Source organism: Physeter macrocephalus, chromosome 1, assembly GCF_002837175.3.
Source record: "Physeter macrocephalus isolate SW-GA chromosome 1, ASM283717v5, whole genome shotgun sequence".
Taxonomy (NCBI): domain Eukaryota; kingdom Metazoa; phylum Chordata; class Mammalia; order Artiodactyla; family Physeteridae; genus Physeter; species Physeter macrocephalus.
In genome coordinates, this window is record NC_041214.2 from 33,683,717 (window position 1) to 33,705,129 (window position 21,413).

Genomic DNA, 21,413 nt, shown 5'->3' on the forward strand with positions numbered 1-21,413 from the left:
GACAGGTATATGCCTAATTTTTAAAGAAGCTGCCAAACTGTTTTCCAAAGTGGTTGTACTATTTAACTTTCTTATCCACAGTGAAAACACCTGATTTCAGAAAGTATTACAAAGCTGTAGTAATAAAAACAACATAGTATTGGTGCAAAGATAAACAAATAAGTCAATGGTACAGAATAGAGAATCCAGAATCCAGAAATAAACCTATGCATAAATGAACAACTGATTTTTGACAAAGGACAAAAGTAACACAGTGGAGAAAAGGCAGCCTTTTCAACAAATAATGCTGGAACAATTGGATTTATACATAGGCAAAATGAAGACTCTGAAGAGGAGAAGAAGGGGGCGCCGAGGAAGGAAAGTCACTTCTTGCACCATTAATAAAAATTAACTCAAAATGGATCATGGGGGCTTCCCTGGTGGCGCAGTGGTTGAGAGTCTGCCTGCAATGCAGGGGACACGGGTTCGAGCCCTGGTCTGGGAAGATCCCACATGCCGCGGAGCAACTGGGCCCGTGAGCCACAACTACTGAGCCTGCGCATCTGGAGCCTGTGCTCCGCAACAGGAGAGGCCGCGATAGTGAGAGGCCCGCGCACCGCGATGAAGAGTGGCCCCCGCTCGCCACAACTAGAGAAAGCCCTTGCCCAGAAACGAAGACCCAAAACAGCTAAAAATAAATTAATTAATAAATTAATTTTAAAAAAAAATGGATCATGGACCTTAATATAAGAGCTAAAACTACACAACTCTTAGAGGAAAGCTAGGAGTAAATATAAGAGTAAATCTTCATGACTTGTGTTGGTCATTGGTTTCTTAGATATAACACCAAAAGCACAATCCATAAAAAAATAAGTGGATAAATTGGACTTTATCAAAATTAAAAACTTCTGCTCTTCAAAAGACACTGTTAAGAGCAGGAAAACACAAGCCACAGACTGGAAGAAAACACTGGCCAAGCATATGTCTGATAAAGCACTTGTATCCAGAATAGGGAATTCCCTGGTGGTCCAGTTGTTAGGACTCTGCGCTTTCACTGCTGAGAATCGGGTTCAATCCCTGGTCGGGAAACTAAGATCCTGCAAGCCATGCGGCCAAAAAAATAAATGAATACATAAATAAAAACGAAAACAGAATATATAAAGAATCCTCAAACTCAACAATAAACAAAGAACCCAATTTAAAAGGGAGAGAAGGCAATATATTTGAACAGACACTTCACAAGAAGAAATACAGTTGGCAAATAAACACATGAAAAGATGCTCAACTTCAATAGCCATGAAGGAAATTCAAATGAAAACCACAATGAGATATCACTGCATGCCTATTAAATGGCTACAATTAGAAAGACCTGCCATACCAACCTTGGTGAGTCTGTGGAGGAAATTACACTCTCATACACTGTGGGTGAGAAAGTTAAATAGTACAGCCACTTTGGAAACCAGTTTGGCAGCTTCTTTAAAAATTAGGCATATACCTGCCAGATTAACCCGCCACTCCTCTCCTAGGTGACTACCCAGGAGGAAAGGGAATATATGTTTATACAAACACTTGGACACAAATGTTCATAGCAGCTTTATTTATAATACCCAAGAGCTGGGGGGGGAAACAAAAGTCCATCAAAAGATGAAAAGATAAACAAATCATGGTATAGCCCATACAATGGAATACAACCTAGAATAAAAGAAAATGAACTATTGAGACACACAACAGCTGGATGAATCTCAAGGGAATGATGCTGAGTGAAAGAAACCAGACAAGAAAGGGTCTCAGATCAGTGGTTGCCAGGGAGGGGCGGGTGCTGTAAAGTGCACAAGGAAACCTTGGGGGCGTTAGATATGTTCACTCCCCTGATGGTGGTGATGATTTCGTGGTTCGTATATTCAGTCAAAATTTAACACATTGTTCAGTGTAGTTTATCATATGCCTATGAGATCTCAACAAAACTGTTCTTTTTTTTTTTAAATTTATTTATTTATTTATATTTTTGGCTGTGTTGGGTCTTCGTTTCTGTGCGAGTCGTATATTCAGTCAAAATTTAACACATTGTTCAGTGTAGTTTATCATATGCCTATGAGATCTCAACAAAACTGTTCTTTTTTTTTTTAAATTTATTTATTTATTTATATTTTTGGCTGTGTTGGGTCTTCGTTTCCGTGCGAGGGCTTTCTCTAGTTGCGGCGAGCGGGGGCCACTCTTCATCGCGGTGCGCGGGCCTCTCACTGTCGCGGCCTCTCTTGTTGCGGAGCACAGGCTCCAGACACGCAGGCTCAGTAGTTGTGGCTCACGGGCCCAGTTGCTCCGTGGTATGTGGGATGTTCCCAGACCAGGGCTCGAACCTGTGTCCCCTGCATTGGCAGGCAGATTCTCAACCACTGCGCCACCAGGGAAGCCCCAAAACTGTTCTTTAAAAGCACTCAAGAGTGCACACAGGGTCAGCAGAGAAGCCCTCACCGGATCTCTAGGGCTCCAGCGAGCTCACCCCACCCCCACTGCTGCGCTCAGATGGCCAAAGTCTGTTGGCAGGAGCTATGTGTGTGAAAATGAGGGCTAGAATAGCTGGAATTCTTCATATAAATTCCAGGAAATCCAGGGACTTCTGGGCACCATATGAAAACATAAGAGGGAAAAAATGGCTCGTTTTCTGAGAAAAACGAAGCATATTTTATGGGGTCATGGAGGCTCTGAAATACCACCACCAACCCTTTCTCTTGATGCTTGTTGGTGCTGGGGGTGGATGTGGGGAAGAGAAAACCCCAGTTCTGCCTGTCCTTTCCAGCCAGGGTCTCACGCAGAGGAGGTCCTGGCACCCGTCGAGGCTGGCAGGAGGGGACCGAGGAGATGGGACTCTTACGGGCATCCGGGGAGGTAGGGCAGGCTGGTGCAGGCCTCTAGACCAGCAGATGCCCCAAACTCAGAGGCGTGGGAAATTAGGCTGTTGGGGGCAGTCAAAGCATGGGGACCCCAGTGTGACCCTGGGGGAGGCTGTGTCACCTGAGGCTTTCCCGGGTGCCCAGACCAAGGTGGGGGCTGACCCCAGCAAGGGTAAGCTCTTCTCTGCAGGTGGAGACGCACACATATGCCCGCGCAGCTGCCCCGGCTGTGGGCAAGGAGCAGACCCACCACCCCTGTCCTCCGGACCAGATCAAGCTCTAATAGCCAAGCTTTCACTTTGTAACAAGTCCTCTTCCATTCAACAGATATTAATTGAGTGTCTACCACGTGCCAGGTGCTCTGGTCTCTGGTAATCCCAGCCCTCATGGAGCTTACATTCCAGTGGGGAAAACAGACCATATACAAGACAAATAAATAAACACACAATGTGTCAGATGGCTGTAAGTGCAGTGAAGAAAAATAAAGCAGAGACAGGAGAGGAGGCAAGGGTAGAAGAAGGGGTTGTGGGTGGAGCTGGGAGGGAAGAGGTGGAGTCACACGGAAGCTCTGGCATGACCTGCCCTTTTGGGGGCAGGTCATGGGTTTTGTGATGGGTTTTCCCCCCGATCTTAGGGCAGACCACGAGGAATCAGGGTGAACTTGGTTGTTCCCTCGGCAGCTGTATCCAAGGCCTGCTCGTATTCTCAGCAGCTTCTCCTGGACAGGAGGAGGGCATCATGGCAGCCCCCCTCTCCCCACTGCCCCATCACATCCATTCCTGGGGCTGCCCGTCCCTGGGCCCAGTGATGAGCTAATTACCCCCAAAACTGAGTACTTTCCTCATCTCTCTGCCAAGAGTCCTCCCGCTAATCCCACCTCCTAAACTCAGAAGTCATGGCCCGCAGTCTCTCATTATTTGCTGAGTCATTACCATGTACCTTCCATTTATTCAGGCCTGTTTCTCTGCCCATGATCAGGACACACCAATTCCCATTTCTGTGCCCTTTCTCCCATGCTGCTCCTGGAATGCCCTCCTCCTATTCACACATTTTTCATACTCAAAGGTAAAGCTGTAACCCACATATTTCTAGAACCCCTCCCTGCCCACATCAGCCCTATGAAGCCCCTCTTCTGAGCTCTAAGAGCACACAGCATCTGAGCCTCATAAATGGAGCAATAAGATCTCTGTGTTCCACTGTTACCCCCTGCTGTTAGTCTGGTCCCGTCCTCGGTGTTCCTCCCTGAGATGCAAGATCAAGCTGAGCACACAAAAGTTACACCACAGATATAGCTGATTTCTCCCTAAAAACAAGGCTTTGTTTTCTCCAAATTTTCCCCTCTCCATCTGAGAAATGAAAATGGTTTGGAAAATTCCACCATGGGAGTGTTCAGACTTACTTGAGTTGTGCAAGTGGGAAAAAATGTGCTTTTCCCAAAATTAACAAATTCCCCCAGCCTTTCCTCTGAAAGCAATTCACAAACCTCTGAGCCCAGTGTGTAAGCTCGCCAGTTTCTTTTCTTCATCTCTCTAAAGAAAGAATTGTCCTCCTGTTTGTATGTTGTATGCACACATGCAGTTGTGAGTAAATGAGGAGGATGGAATCAGAGTAGAAATTAACTGATCTTGAAAATGTAGCAAGTGACAAGTGGAGACTGGCGAGCCCTTTGATGCGCAGGTCCCTGGCTTTCCAGTGTGCTCAAGAGACAAGTTCTTAACACCAGTATGCTCCCACCTGTCTCTATGCTCCATCTGCATTTATCCAGATTCATTCATTCATGCATTCAACAAACACTAACTGAAAATCAAATGTGGTTGGCAGTTTCTAAAATGGCTCCCAATGATCCCATTTCCTGGTAACTATATTCTTGTGTAATCACCTCCCCTTGAGTGTGCACTGGACCTAGCAACTTGCTTCTAATGAACAGAATGCAGCAAAAGTAACGGGACATCACATCCAACATTAGTTTACAAAAGACAGTAGCTTCCACCTTGCTCGCACTCTCTGTGGTTCTCCTTGTTTACTCATTCTGGTGAGGTCAGCTGCCCCATTGTGAGATGTCCTATGAGGGTGGACTCTGGCCAACAGCCAGTGAGAAATGGAGGCCCTCAGTCTAACAGCCTGCAAGACACTGAATCCTGCCAGCAACCCTGTGAGCCGGAAGCAGATCTGCCCCACTCAGTTCTTCAGATGAGATTGCAGCCACGGACCACATGTTGATGGCAGCCTAGTGAGACATACTGAGCCAGAGGATCCAGCAAAGTTGCATCCAGGTTCCTGGCCACAGAAGTTTTAAGACACTAAATGTTGTCGTTTTAAGCCACTAAATTTGCGGGTAATTTGTTACGAAGCAATACATAATTCATACACCAACAATGTGTCAAGCATTTTTCTTGGTCCTGGGACATAGCAGAGGACAAAACATACACACAGCTCTACCCTCATGTAGCTGACAGCCTAGTGAGGGGAGGCAGATGATAAACAAAGTCTGGTGAAGGGGAATGGGAAATTGCCAGGGTTTCGGGTAAGCAGTAACTGGGGGTGACAGTAGTTGTAGGGTATTTGGAAAGGCCTCCCTGAGAAGGTAGCATCTGAGCAGAGACCAGCAGTGAAAGCATGGACCATGGGCTATCTAAGGGGAAAGTGTTCCTTACAGAAGGAACAGTCTAGAATACATTTTTGTTTTGCTTGGCAAAAGAACATTTAGAGAAGGAAAGGCTTTTGGCTTCTCTTTTTAGCCTGTAGGAAAAATAACCAAACACAGGCAGCCCACCAGAAATGCATTCCAACTTTCCTCCTGCTCCAGAGAGAGCTCTGGGTCCAGACAGAGGTAAGCTGTGTTTCTGTTTTGTTTGTTTCCTGTGTCCTCAATATAGGCAGTTACTCACCTTGGCAGGTGGGGCTTCTCTGATTTTAAGAGAGGGAAGAACGCTGCCTAATGCCTCTCCATCCCGCCCTCTGCCCTGGCGTGGCTTTCTTACTTGACACAGAGCATAGGATGTAGGGATTGGGTGGCTGGGACCCCAGGCTAGAGGGATACCATCTGGAGAAGACTTGAACGGTCCCATTCACTTTGAGATCCCTGGGGCCAGCTACCAATTCACATTGGACCAGACCCCCTGAGGGTCTAAGACATCCATCCAGAGCCACTCCAGCTGCTGAGAGCTGACTGGAGACAGGGGCACTGATGACCACTCACTTCCATCCTCACAGCCCTTAGGCTTATCTGAGGAATTCAAGGGAAGAGCAGTTTACAAAAGGTTTTTTACTTGCCCTGTGAAGGAAGTAAGCCAGATAAAGTTATCCTATTGTGTGTGAAAGTGGACATCTGGGTGCACTCAGTGATTCTCCTTCCCACCCCACCTGCTCGGAGTGAGGCTGGACACCAGAGCTGCTCAGTGGAGATGGTGAATTGTGAGAGGAGGTGCCAAGAGCAGCTCTCCTGCCAAAATCTGACCCGAGCCAGATCTGATCCATTGGCCCAAGTCAGAATCAAATGGCTGCCTTTGACTTCTATCAGGCGCTGGCTTTGCTTGATGCCTAGAAAGAAGGGGTGGACTTTCTCTCCAGCCTGTGGTATCCAGGACAGCCTGGCTCTACAAGGGCCCCACCTTGGCAGCCAAGAGTGCTCTGCTTCTCCAGACAGGAGGCAAGGACAAAATAAAGACATTTCCAACCAATCAAAATGGGGAGATTTTGTCACCAGCAAACCCACATTAAGGGAACACTTAGAAAGCAAAAGGAAGATGACCCCAAGTAAAAGCATGGAGATGAAGGAAGGAATAGAGAGTAATGAAAAGGGTAAATATATGGTAAAACTAAATGAATATTGATAATATATAAGAAAATAATAATAATGCCTTGTGAGGTTTAAAATATATATGGAATTAAAATACATGAAACAAGAGCACAGAAGATGGGAGGGGAGTAATGGAGTTAATTAAAGTGTTGTAATATCTTTGCATTGTCCTGAAAATGGTAAAAATATTAATTTATATTAAACTTTAATAAGTCAAAGGTACATATTATAATCTCCAGGGTGACCACTAAAAAATAATAAAAGAATATGTTACTAGTAAGTTAAATGGAATGGAATAATAAAAAGTGCTTAGAAAGCAAAAAAGGAGGAAAAAACCCCAAAAAACAAGTGAAACAAATAAAACACTAATAGTGAGATGATGGATTTAAACTCAAAGATATTAGTAATTTTATTAAATATATTCAATAAATGGGCTAAATGCTCCAATTAAGATCAAAGATTATCAGATTATTTCAAAGGAAGGATGACTTAGGGAGCATGCACCCCTTTGCCTTGCTCCCTTTAGCCTTAACCCTCTTAATTATTGGGAGACTGAATTGATTGCTGGAGCCTCAGTGGCCATCTTACAACTATGAGGCTGAGTCTAGAAGCTGTGGGAAGAGGATGGATGAGCAGAAAGAAAAAAGGAGCCTGGGACACTAAAGATGCTGTGGAGCTACCATACCAACCCTGGACAACACACCTCCAACTTCATGCTTTTTTTTTTTTTGCGGTACACGGACCTCTCACTGTTGTGGCCTCTCCCATTGCGAAGCGCAGGCTCTGGACGCGCAGGCTCAGCGGCCATGGCTCACGGGCCCAGCCACTCCGCGGCATGTGGGATCTTCCCGGACCGGGGCACGAACCTGTGTCCCCTGCATCGGCAGGCGGACTCTCAACCACTGCGCCACCAGGGAAGCCCCAACTTCATGCTTTAAGAAAGAAAAACAAATCCCTAACTTTTTAAAGTTTAAACCACTCTGTGTGTGGTGTCCAGTGCTCGTGGCTAAGCACAATTCCTGATACACAATGTTGAGGATATTACATCTGCAAAACCCTCTGAGTGTCAGATACTAACCTTAAACCAATTAAAACCACTGGGCTATGTACCATGCAAAACCTCTAATGAGCACAATGTAACTTGGACCATTTGGACCAATCAGACTGCAGGGGAGTTTAATGGATTGGGACCAGACACAGGAATGCCCCGTAAGTGCCCATCTCTCATAACCAGAGGGATGTTGCTATGGGGGTATAAGCAACTTAAATGAGTTAGGGGGAGAAAGTGATTTCTTGTAGGCAGCCAACGATCATAATACAACATGGATCTTCCCATGGCAAAAACAAATGTCCATGAGTTCATTGCATCCATTTATCAAATATTTATAGAGCATCTTCTATGTGCCAAACATTTTTCTAGCCAGCAGAGATGCAACAATGAACAAAACAGGCAAAACTCCCTGGCTTCTTGCAGTTTACCTTCTAGTGTGGGAGAGAAACAATAAGCAAATACATAAGTGAGATCAATTGCATATAGAATGGTAATAAGTTGATGGAGAGAAACAGTGGAGGAAAGAGAACAGGGAATGGGGTAGGTTGCAATTTTTTTTTAATTTATTTATTTTATTATTTATTTATTTTTGACTGCGTTGGGTCTTCGTTGCTACGCGTGGGCTTTCTCTAGTTGTGGCGGGCAGGGGCTACTCTTCGTTGCGGTATGCATGCTTCTCGTTGCGGTGGCTTCTCTTGTTGCGGAGATGGGGTCTAGGTGCGCAGGCTTCAGTAGTTGCGGCGCGCGGGCTCTAGAGCGCAGGCTCAGTCGTTGTAGCGCGTGGGCTTAGTTGTTCCACAGCACGTGGGATCTTCCCGGTTCCAGGGCTCGAACCCGTGTCCCCTGCATTGACAGGCGGATTCTTAACCACTGTGCCACCAGGGAAGTCCAGGTTGCAATTTAAATAATGATTATTCAGTATGACTAGGGAAGGTCATACTGAGAGGTGATGTTTGATAAAAGATCTGAATGGAGAAAGTAGGAGACAAATGACATGGGCAAAATGTTTCAACCCACTCATGGCGAAGCAAGAGGAAAGATTCCGGAAAAATACAACTTGTCTTCATGGATGGCTTTGGCTGAGGGTGCTGCTTGCTTCGGAACTGCCCCTAAGTCTTAGGGAGGGGCAATCGAACATATGGGAGGTCCCATTGCAGAGTACTGTAAGGTGAGAATTTACAGAACTGCTCTGTGGTGAGGGTAATTGTTACACACGTTCTGGATGCCATTAGAAAGATCGTTCCATTTAATGCTCAGAACAACCCTATGTATGAGATGGGTTCTATTGTGATGCTCGTTTTACACAAGATGAGAAGGAGGCTCATCTTTTGGTCAAAGGTGGCAAAGCTAGTAAATGGGGAGGGAAGCTTCCCTCGTTGATGCCCTCAGCACCTCAGAAACCTATTCATCCAATTTCCAGGGCCTTCCCATCAGGCCGACACGGGGGGAAGGGCAGGGGTACAGAGAATGCAGAAGAGGAAGTAAGGAGAACGGAGCACTAGGCAGTCTTGGCCCCCCCTTGGAAGCCTGAGCTGAGCGTTTCCCTACTCCTCTGACTGAAGCCTTGAAATGGGTTCTGTGGTTCCAGGGGCCCGGTGGCAGCGCAGGTGCAGGGGACAAAGGGCCAGGTCTTAGCGTTAAGGGCTTCACAGCTGCAGAGACCAGGAGCTCTGCCCTCACCTAGGCCCCCTCCCACCCCTCCACCCCATTGCCCCAGCCAACTGCTCCCCTGGACCTTCCTTGCTAGGCCCTTGTTCCTCATGGAAATGAGGCTGCGGGGCAGACACTTTCTTGGTGGCACTTTTATAGGCCCCGACCCAAAGGGAGGGGTCTGGAATGTGCAGGGGACATTAGCTCCCCTGGGGAACCCCAGCTGGAGTCTGCTCAGTGCCTCTAATCTGCTCATTATAAACAGGACATGTCAGCCACCAGGAGCTGGACGCCAGTGTGTGCCAGGACATGAAGACGTCTGATCAGCGGGTTGCTCCTCAGACTCCACTCCCCTGGTGGTAATGGAATCGCTGGTTCCATTGTGAAGAGAACAAGAAGCAAGATGTGCTGGAAAGCGTGGCAGGTAGGGGTGTTTTCAGTTGGGTGGTCAGGGACAGCCTCTCTGAGGAGGTGACATTTGAGATCAGGCATGAAGGAAGAGGAGGGACCAGGCACGGGCAGAGGTGGAGCTGAAGCGTTCCAGGTGGTGGGAGCTGCAGGCTCAAAGACCCCAGCGTGAGGGATAAAAGGCCAGTGCGGCTGGAGCACTGTGAGCTCCAGGGAGACGGGGCAGCAGAGCTGAGAGGGGCCACGCGGAAACGACTCTGATGTCATTCTGAGTGCCTGACCAAGTTTTTCAGGAAAGGAGCTACTGTGATCTAAGTCGTGTTTCTAAAAGATCACCCCAGCTGTGGTGGGGAGAATAGTTTGAAGGGGGCAGTCGTGGAAGCAGGGAAATGAGTGAGGACACGATTGCAGAGCCAGGAGAGAGAGGGCAGTGGTGTGGACTAGGGTAAAATTAGTAGCGCTGGAAAGAAATGGGCATTTACTAGGCACCTCCTAAGTGCCAGGTGCCAAGACATGAGTAAGACCTGTGTCCCTGCCTTTGCAAGGTGTCCAGTGAGAAGATGGTCATGGGAACAAGCTCACTGGCTGCTCTTCTGAGTGTGGAGAGAGAGGTCTGTACAGGTACAGGGGACCAGGTAGGAGGGGCCAGCTCCACCTCAATGGGGATAGGAGGCTGTGGAGAGAGCTCAGGGGGGTCTTCCAAACCTGCACCTGCTGCAGATGCAGATGTCAATGCAGCTGAACTCAAGGCCGCGCCAGTGGATCACACTCATGACACCAGTGGTGCCTGTAGAAGGAAAGCAATGACACAAACAAAGTGTTCAGACATGTCAATGTATAAGCTGGCAGTGAAGTTATTTAGAAATTTGAAGAATGGAATCCCTCCCAGTAGGCAGCTGGCTTTTTCAAGAGGTCAGTAGACTTCCTCCCAGTAATCACCAAGCTGAGTCCTTAAGGATACACTGGGTCTCCCAGGCAAAGAAAGGAGATACTCAGGGCATCCCCAGGAGATGCATGTTCAAAGGGGAGAGAGACCAAGAGGAGAGGGTCTGAGGACTTGTGTGGTCGACTTGCTGCCCATGCAAGTGAGCCATCTTGGGAGTGGATCCTCCAGCCTCGGTCGATACCTCAGAGGACTTCAGCCCCACCAATGTCTTGGCTGCAACCTCACGAGAGACCCTGTGCAGCCAAACCGCTCTCCCACATATAAGATTTCATTAAACTCTCACACACACAAAAAAACCACCTTGAGGTGAATATTAGCCCCAGACAGCGTCCAGCACATAGTAGATTTGTGTATTAGTTAGTGTGGACTAGGCAGCAATAATAAATAAACCCCAAGTTGTGGCAATGTGAAAAACAAGAAATTTATTCTTTTCTCACAAAAATCCCAGGGCGGTTTGTATGTAATCTGAAAATCCAATAAATATAACGTTCGCTACTGTATTAGTCAGGGTTCTCCAGAAAAACAGAACCTATAAGATTTGTGTGTGGAGAGAGAGAGAGAGGGGCGGGGGGGAGAGATTGATTGATTGTAAGGAATTGGCTCACACAACTGTGGAGGCTGACAAGTCCAGAATCTGTAGGGTAGGCAGGTTGGAAATTCCAGTAAGATTTGGTGTTGCCCCTTGAGCCTGAAGGCAGTCTGGAAGCAGAATTCCTTCCTTTTCTGGGGTCCTCAATCTTTTCTTTTAAGGTCTTCAACTGATTGGATAAGGCCCACCCAGATTATGGAGGGCAGTCTGCTTTACTCCAAGTCTACTGATTTCAATGTTAATCACATCTTCAAAACACCCTCACAGCAACATCTAGACTGGTGTCTGACCAGACAGCTGGGCACAACAGCCTAGGCAAGTGAACACATAAAATTAACCACCACAGCTACCTTTCTCTTAAAAAAAAAAGCTACTTAGATTAAGTTGCCTTTTATATCAATGAATTCAATTCAATATGAATTCTTTTTCTATGCATAAAAACCAAACATTTCTGGGGGGAAAATGTGTTGCCATTTGCTTTGCTGAGGAGGTGACATTGATAAAATATGCCAAGCATTTTATTGTGTATTATTTATTTATTCTGCTTGTGTGTTACTGGGCTATTGCCTCCTTATAGACACCTCATACCCCACACGCATGCCCCACTCACCTCCAGACACACACTCACCCTATGCATCAGATGTCTGCATCATTGGCATGGGACACAGGCCAAACAGGCCTCTGTGTAACCTACATTGGCATGCTGCAAACTGGTGCACATTCCTGGGGTGTCTATGGACTTGCCAAGGACTATGAGGGCACCAGTGTTTTAACAGAACCAGTTTCCTGATCTTCAGTTTACTTGTACAACCTCTTAAAACTGGTCTACCTGCGAGTCCTGTGATAGAGGTGTCCTGCTGGACTCCTTCCCATCCCCCCCTCAGCCTCACCCTCTCCACAGGGCAAAGCAGTCTCACTCACGTGCATTGCCCCCCCCCAGGGCCAGAATCCCAAACAAGAGGACATTTAACACACACCCCATCCATATCACTGAGAAATAGATTTCCAATAAAATGTTACTTTGTCTAATAATTATTTTTCAAAATGTGTAATATGTTTTGTTTTGATCAATTGTATACTAATAATAATTGCAATAATAACTCAATTCAGGATAGAAATGTTTAATTCCTAGAGCCTTACAATCACAATTTTTAAATGTTTCAAATTATTTTGGAAATATTTTTATTGAAGTATAGTTGATTTACAATGTTTCAGGTGTACAGCAAAGTGATTCAGTTATTCATATATACATATTCTTTATCAGATTCTTTTCCATTATAGGTTATTACAAGATATTGAATATAGTTTCCTGTGTTATACAGTAGGTTCTTGTTGTTTATTTTATATATAGTAGTGTGTGTCTGTTAATCCCAAATTCCTACTTTACCCCTTCAATAAAAATATAATTTTTTTAAAGTTTAATTTATATTTTTATTGAAGAGGAACAAGGAGGGATCATTAAAAGACTTTCTAGCATAAAAATATACTAGAAGAGAAAAAATTTCTGTGGAAAAGAGAATAGAAATACGATTTCAAGAAGAAAAGAACTAACTAGAATTTGATTTTTTTAAAAAAGATCTTTCATGTAATTTTTTTCCCTAAAGCATATTGGTGAGTATCAAATTGTGATAATATTTAGAGCCCATATGATACATTTAAAAGAGCAATTGAGCAGTCTTATTTTTAAATGTCATTTTTACTGAAAATCACATCAGTTGGAACTATTTAGACTTCTATAAATTTACATGTTAACTTAAAAGCATGCTAGAGAGTAAAAAATGTTCAAAAGTGCTGGGTGTATGTGAGAAAATATTTCAAGGCCACCGGCCTACAGTATCCCTACACACACCAGATGGAACCCACCCAGCCTCTCCTAGGCCCACAATCATGTAGCCTGGCGCAAGGTCATCTGTCAAGTTTACTAGCGGTGGCCATGGGTATCTATACGGTGGTTGTCACCTCATCTTCATGCTTGGAAGAGCAAGCATCCCCTGGAAACAATAGCCCACTTTGTCCCAGGCAGTGCCAGGGAGACTTCTTATCTTACTATGAATTAATTATCATAACAAATTTACGGTTAAATACCATTTTTATTCTTATTTTACATATGAGGAAACCAAGGCTTAGAGAAGTTAAGTCACTTGCCCAAGGTCACCCAGAGAGTTTGTGGTCCATCTCCAACTCAAAAGGAAAGGCAAGCCACAGGCAAAACATTTGAACAGACACTTCATAAAAGAAGATGTATGAGCAGCAAATAAGCATATGAAAAGATGCTCATCATCACTATTCAGCAGAGAGTTGCAAACTAAAATCATGAGGAGACACCATCATGGACCCAAATAGAATGGGTAAAATTTTAAAGGCTTATAATACCAAGTGCAGACAGATGTGGAGCAACTGGATGTCTCATACATTCGTGGTGGGTATGTAAAATGGTTCAGCACTTTGGAAAACAGTGTGGTGGTATCTTATCAAGATACACACGCTTTCCACATACCCAGCAATTTCATTCCTAGCTGGTCACCCAAGGGAAATAAAAATGTGTGTCCACACAAAGACTTGTATGTGAATATTCACAGCAGCTTTATTTATAGTAACCAAAAACTGGAAACTACCCAAATGTCCACCAACTGATGAAAGGACAAACAAACTGTACATTTGTTTGTAGGTACATCCCTACTCTGGAATATTGCTCATCGATAAAAAAAGGAACAGAATATTAACACAGGCAACAAGTTGAAAGAATCTAAAAAGAATAATGCTAAGTGAAATTAAGCTACATGCCAAAGACTACTGCTGTATGATTAATGATTCTATTTATATAAAATTCTATGGGAATTCCCTGGCGGTCCAGTGGTTGACTCCACACTTTCACTGACTAGGCCCCGGGTTCAATCCCTGGTCAGGGAACTAAGATCCCTCGAGCCACGCAGGGCAGCTAAAAAAAAATTTTTAAATTAAAAATAAAAATAAAATAAAATTCTAGAAAAGGCAAAACTGTAGTGACAGAAAGCAGACCCGAAGTTACTTGGGGCTTGGGGGTCAAGGGAGGAAACTGCCTGCAAAGCAGTGCAAGGAAACTCTTTAAAGAGATAGAAAAAATCTAAATCTTTATTGTGATTGTGGTTATACCACCGTACACAATTATCAAACTCCATCAAACAATACGTTAAAAAGGTTGAATTTTGTTATATATTATATATATTCTTATATATATATTTCCCCACAGGGCCAGTACCCACACAACACACCCTGAGAGCCTCTTGCATGAACTAAGCCAGACATTGTGATGTTTCCCAAGTGACTCTCCATCCCCTACCCATTCGAACAACAGAACTTTTCCAACAGGGCTGAAAGGCCAGAGACTCGGCCCTCAGGAGGCAGCAAAGCTGGGCCTGGGAGAGGCGGTGTTCTCCCCACCACCCTCTCCTGTGAATGCACCAAGAGGAGAGGGGTCAGACGGGAAGCAAGGACAGCTCCAGGCCAGCCTTCGCCCAGAGACCCAAGTTCGGGAAGACGAAGCGGTGTCTGAAGGAGAATCATCCACTTCCTGGAGCTGCAGCTCTGAAACCCCAAGCCTCAAGTCTTCCTGTCTGATGTCCTAGCTGCAGCCGTACAGGGCCTGAGTGGCAGAGCCCCGAGCGTGCGTCACGCAAAGAGCTCGCATCACGGAAGCACTCCCAGCCCCGCTTATCCTGGACGGAGGTACGGGGACCCAGCCCACCACAGCAGGGAAAGCAAGCCCCGAAGTTGTAGAACTAGCTCAACAACCCTGAGCTTGCCAGCTTCCTGCCCCAAGTGCCCACACCAGTCCCGACATGGCGTGGAATGAGCCACCTCGGTGAGAAAAACCAAGAGGAGACCCAGTCCAGCCAAACTGGGAGGAAGGAGAGACCAGCAGCTTCACCCTGGCTCCGCTCCAGGCCCCGCCTCCCGGACAGGACAGACTTGAAAGGGAAAAGCCTAACCCCTCAGCGAAAGAAGGCTGGGGAGGAGAGAGCAGGAGAGGGATGTCCACAAAATTCTGGAAAAGGGAAAGCAGATAGATGAGGTTTTAGCTTTCCCCGCACTGCTGAGTGTTCCGGGAGGGAAAGAAGCAAGTTCAGTGGAGCCTCAGACAGTCTTAGCAAACGGAGCCTCCAGCATCTCCAAGAGAGGGGCGAGGGGAGGCAGAAAGCAGGCGTGGGGGGCTGGGGATTGAAGGCCTTAGGAAAGGAGATCCCTCCCTCACCAAGTGAGAGAGACCAGCACCTTCCTCCGTGTCCCTCCCCCATCCCTGCTGCCAAACGGAGAGACTGAAGGCTGTGGTGGGAGCCCTGGGGTCTGGCACAGCTCACTCCCCCAACCCTCTTTTGCTCCCTTTTCTTGTTCGGCTCTGGAAACACAGGGAGCCAGGCTTCCAGCCTCCAGCAGGAAATTCAGAGGATCCTTCACTGGGAAACTGACTGGCTCAAGGGAAATGACCTACATATTATGATATTTTGGGGTCCTCCACATCAGGGCCGAAACCGTATCCCATCCTTTATCTGTGAGATCCACCAAGAAACTGGCTCTGCATCCACATGGGGCTTCCCTCAGCTGTTAACCGCCTCCCTCTTAAATAGGACCAGACAGCCAAGAATCAAAGTCATTTGAGGGAAGCCTTAACTACGAAAAACAGAGACCAAAGCAAACAAACAGAAAAAAAATGAACTCCAAGGAAACAGAGATAATGTGGAGATGGGAATAAGAAAAACAATTTTCATTATAATCACCACTTCCAGAGGGATAAGAGAAGATCGTTAATTCATGTAACAAGAGGATGATGTTATAAAAGAGAACACTGGGTAAGGAACATCTCTTGAAAATTAGAAATGACAGCAAAATATGGAAGGGTTGAAATATAAAGGGGTGGAAATTTCCCAGAAAAATGAAGATAACAGGAAAAAAGATTTAAAACTTAGAGAAGCATTTTGGGAGTTCTAACATCCAAACAACTGAAGTTCCAAAAAAGAGAACAGTTAAACTAGAGGAAAGTAACAACAAAATCATAAGAGAAAATTTCCCAGTGCTTAGGGACCTGAGGTGCCAGAATGATGGACCCATCAAGGGCCCAGAACAAAGAAACATCCCTGGGAAATTTCAGGACAACGGACATGCCGAGAAAATGCTAAAAGCTTCCAGAGAGAAAACAGTTTCTATCCAGAGATCAATACTCACATCACTTTCCTCAATGGCAACACTGGAAGCAAGAAGAAAATGAAGCAACACTGTCAAAATACAGAGGGAAAATTATATCTAACCTGGGATTTTATACCCAGCCAACCATCAATAGTGTATGAGGGTAGAGTAGAGACACTTTGAGACATAAAATGGTTAAAAACATTTGCCTCCCACAGTTCCATTCTTAGGAAGATGAAGACAAGGGATCCAGAAAACAAGGAACCAAACAGAAGTGAGGGGAGGACCCACAGTGAAGATGAAGGGAGATCTCAGGATGAAAGCTGTCTGGTGGGACTAGAGAGCAGCCCACCCAACTCCCCGGGAGGGATGACGCCAAGGCCAAAATGGACCTGATCGAACACCAGTGGGTCTACCCTCACTGAGTAGAATTTTAGGGTTCTGTCTATCCCTTTGGGCACAAATCAATGCTAAATATATAGCATGCCAAGAAAATGAAAAATGAGGCAAATATTTAACTCCAAGAAAAATAAAAGTTGTACAAGAAAGGAAGTGTACTCATGGCACAGTAGGTGATTCAGCTTTTAGCAATATTTACCCAGTCACAATAACATAAACACTGAATAGTAATTTAACCAAACTGTCATGTTTCCATGTGGAGGATGGAGAAGTGTGTATGTGTTTAAGTGTCTGTGTGTGTATTTGGTGAGTAAGAAGTCGTAGGAAGTAGATAGGCAGTACCTAAAACAGAAACACCATGGAATAAAAGAAGATTTTTTAGAAATTTAGGTGTAAATAACAGAACATCTAAAAGACTTGAGAGTGGTTGTCTCTTTGGAATGAAATTTGGTGGGGAGAAGAGTACAACGGGGTGCTGCTTTTTACATTGTACTACTATTTGACTTTTTAAAATGTTTTTCTTTTCTATGGAGGTATACTTGACTTGTAATAAACAATGCTAATTAAAAGTATACAATTTGATAAATTTGGGCATATGCACACCATACCCCCCACAAAGTTTCCTTGTGTCCCTTTGTAGTCCCTCCCTCCCAGGATCATTCCTGGACAGGGACGTATGGGTGACTGGAGGTCAGGAACCACCTGTGAATGGCTCAACACCTCCCGCTTCGGTCTGTGTTTCTAGTGCAGGTTCTCCAGATGCCAGGCTGGGTAAGACCTCACAGGCCATCTTGGCCTTTAGCGCTCAACTTGAGGAGCACCTCCTAGTGGAAGCCTGCCTGACTCCCTCCCTGTGCCTCCAGAACTTTCCGTTCTGCAGTGTACTGGCCTCTATCTCTCCCGTGCCCAGTGATCCGTGACCTCCACAAAGATGGAGACCCCCTTCAATTCAGAGGGCCTGGCTTAGAGCAGATGCTCAGGAAATATTTGTTGAATGAATACATGAAATAGAAGACAGAAGAAATGGACGGAAGGGTGAATGGGTGAGTAAATGAAAGGTATTTTCCCAATGATGTCAATGATATAAGATTGTTTGTATTAAAGATGGTATCTCCTTAAAGAACAAGGGAAAGCCCAGGAGAGATTGAAACGGGAGGAAAGCTCTGAAACACAACTGGAGTCATTCTTGGAGGGACCTGGGAAATACGTGTCCCTGGAATGAAACCTTGTCCCGAACATCCCTGCTGGCCGGCTCTGGGACCCCAGGTGCACCTTGGGAGCCCTGGGCAGAGCTGTCCCCAGCAGCCAGGGATGAGTCTCACTAGGGGGCACTCTTCCATCACACTGGCCCTGCCCAAACAGACACAGAAACGTGCCCCAGGCTCTTTTCTACAAGGAACCCTGCAAACCCTGGGGCCTCCTCACATTCCCTGCGGCCTCTGGCCAAGAGCAGAGGTTCTTTCCAAGCAGCAGTGAGCATTCACCAAATCGGTACCCACTCAGTACAAAGTCGCTTTGCAGAAAAGACCGGTGTCTGGGGTTACGTTGATATTTCAAAACGATCTTCCCTCCTTTACTGCCTCAAATATGCCAGTTCTGAGATCTCCATCCCCATCACCTTCCGCAGCCTGAGGGCTGCTCAGATAAGGATAAATTGAAAAGTGGTCTCCTTCAGTTTACCCGTTTATTCACAGTATCCACCGGACACACCTGTTTGCAGGGCTGGGCCAGTGGAAATTCTGGGCAGTGATAGACACCAGAGCAGGGAGGGCAAATGGGAACAGTGTTCAGAGATCCTGCCCCAGGGGGACCTCACTGCCCACAGGAATCATCCCAGCCTTGGGCCTGCAGAAGCGTCAGAAGCCAAGGGGCACGGATGGAGGCCAGGGGCTTGAGGGGTGTGTGCAGTTTAGAAAGTTAGGGCTCCTTCATGTTTTAGGATAACATCCTCTTACCTCAACCATTGTGGGGCCTAATTTCCAAAATGCTCCAACTCTGGAGGAAGTAATCCCTCAAAAGACATAGACCCTGTGAAGCAGCCAGTGCCTGATGGAGATTCGGGCCTGATGCCTGGAATAGAAGGAGGGGTGGTGGTGGAAGGAGAGACTTAGGGGGAAACCTGGGGTGGGGGAGGGCCGAGAAGGGGGCAGAAAGTGGGCCACGGGGACTTGCAAAAGGACAAAGAGAAGAAGGCCCCCAGCTTGACTCTTGGAAGTGGAGATGGGAACTTCCATCCCAATGTCCAGGCTCTTCCTGTGAATTTGCTCCCTGCTGCAGATTCTGGTGGGCCTCCTGTGTCCCATAACCTGTCAAAGGAAGTGTCCAGGGGAGGATGGAAGGGAGGATTTCACAACTAGCAAAGTCTTCCTTTGATGCTGCCCCCTGGGCCCTGGAGCCCCTCCTTTGCCAATCAACCATTTGGGAAGTAAGGGGACCATTCCCTTCCCAGCTCCATGGGGGACCTGGGCTGCTACAGTCTAGCTTAGAACTCGCCTTTATTTTTCGTGTTGGGTGCAGCGGGGAACAGTGGCAGGGTCAGACGGAGGCCATGTCACAGGCACAGACCCAGGCCGGAGCCCAGGCCCGGGCTAAGCGGGGATGAGGGTGTAGGTGCCTGGATCCCTTGCTAAGCCACGTCCATGCCTATGAGGCAGCCACACCCCCGGGAGCTGCAGTCTCCTGAGCAAAGGCATCAAGCCTGGCTTACTCTGAGAACTGGGTCACCACTGCATCTTTCCTGGGCAGGATTCCAGGTCCAGCCAGCCACACTCTCACCTGGGAAGAATCATTACCTGCAGGGAGAGGGGGCTAAGGGAGAGGGAAGGAGTGTGGACAGAGATGGACAAAGCTGGGAAGTAGAAAGCACTGGCTTACTAGGCGAGCCTCTCTTCCCCTGCTGTGTGTGTGTGTTAGCCGGCTGGCCAGCCCAGCACCCACCTGTGCACACCTGCCTCCAGCACATCTGAGCTGTGATGACCCTCTTACCCAACCACCCTGCAGAGCCAGGCAGGTTCCACTGAGGCCTCTGGCCCTGCCCTGCCCTGCCCGGGAGGCCCTGCCCTCCATCCTGGCAGAGAGAAGGGAAAAAGAAGAAAAATGTGTGTAAATTTCCCATCCAGGTTTCAGGATCTCTCTCCCCCTTCTGTCTCGGGAACACAGAGGTACACAGTCAGGGGGTCCATTTTAGGGCTGCAGCAGGCCTGCCCAATCCAGGATGTACCTCCCGACTCCAGCCATCATGAGCCGGCCCCTTTCTCCAACCATCTCAAGGATGTTTGCCCAGCATTTTGTCCACTGTCGCCACAGATGCCACTGAAACACAGAGCTGTACCATGCGACCTTTTCCCTGATTTTGCAACCAGAGTGCACATGCCCACACCCACTCTCACACTTCCACCAAGTGTTCCCAAGAAGAATGCTGTCCACAGGGTAAGAGGCCACCTGGGTACCTCTTCTCTGTTTCTTTTTATTTCTAAAATTCCTACCTATTGTATCTAGTCGGGACAGCGGCATCTTGGGCAAAGATGGTCCTTGGATGACCAAATATCCCCTAACTTGACACAAACGACTTATTTTCTCATTTGTCTTAGCCGATCACTTCAGGAATACCTTGAAGATATTGCAGGTTCAATTCCAGACCACCACAATAAAGTGAATATTGCAATAAAGCAAGTCACACAAACTTTTTGGTTTCCCAGTGCATATAAAAATTATGTTTCCAGTATACTGCAGTCTATTAAGTGTGCAATAGCATTACGTCTAAAATAACAATGTACGTACCTTAATTAAAAAAATACTCTATTGCTCATCATCTGAGCCTTCAGCAAGTCATAATCTTTGTGCAATAGTAACATCAAAAATCACACATTTCCATAACAAATATAATAAAAATGAAAAAAAATTGAAATATTGCTAGAATTACCAAAATGTGACACAGAGACAGAAAGTGTGCAAATGCGGCTGGAAAAATGGTGTTGATTGATAGACTTGCTCAATGAAAGGTTACCACAAACCTTCAATCTGTGAAAAATGTAGTCTCTGTGAAGTGCAGTAAAGCATAGCACACTGAAACGAGGTACTCCTGTGTTTGAAACACAATATTTGGCTTCCAAGTAAATCACACACACTTACACACATTTTGGGGGAGGGTTTTATTAAAAATTAACAATGTCCCTGGCTAGTAAACAGCTCTTTGAACTTACCAAGTTTTCTTGTCCCAGTCCCTTCCAGTGAGTCTCCCAATTGCAAACTCCACCGTGAGGGGAGGTGGAGAGGACCCAGTCAGGGATGGAAGTCAGCTCTCATTCTCAGGATGGACAGGGGCCTGGGCCTCACACATGGAGGTGTTGAGAGGCCCAGTGTGGTGAGGGCCCAGGAGGATCTGTCAGAGCAGGCTTTCAGAAAGGGGGGTTTCCACCGGCACAGATGGACCAGCCTCGTGCAGAGGCTGGGGAGGAAGGGTCCCAGGGGCAGAGGACAGAATTCCATCCAGAGGAGGGACAGCAGGAATAGCAGAAGTGGACACAAGGGAGGGCTCCTGG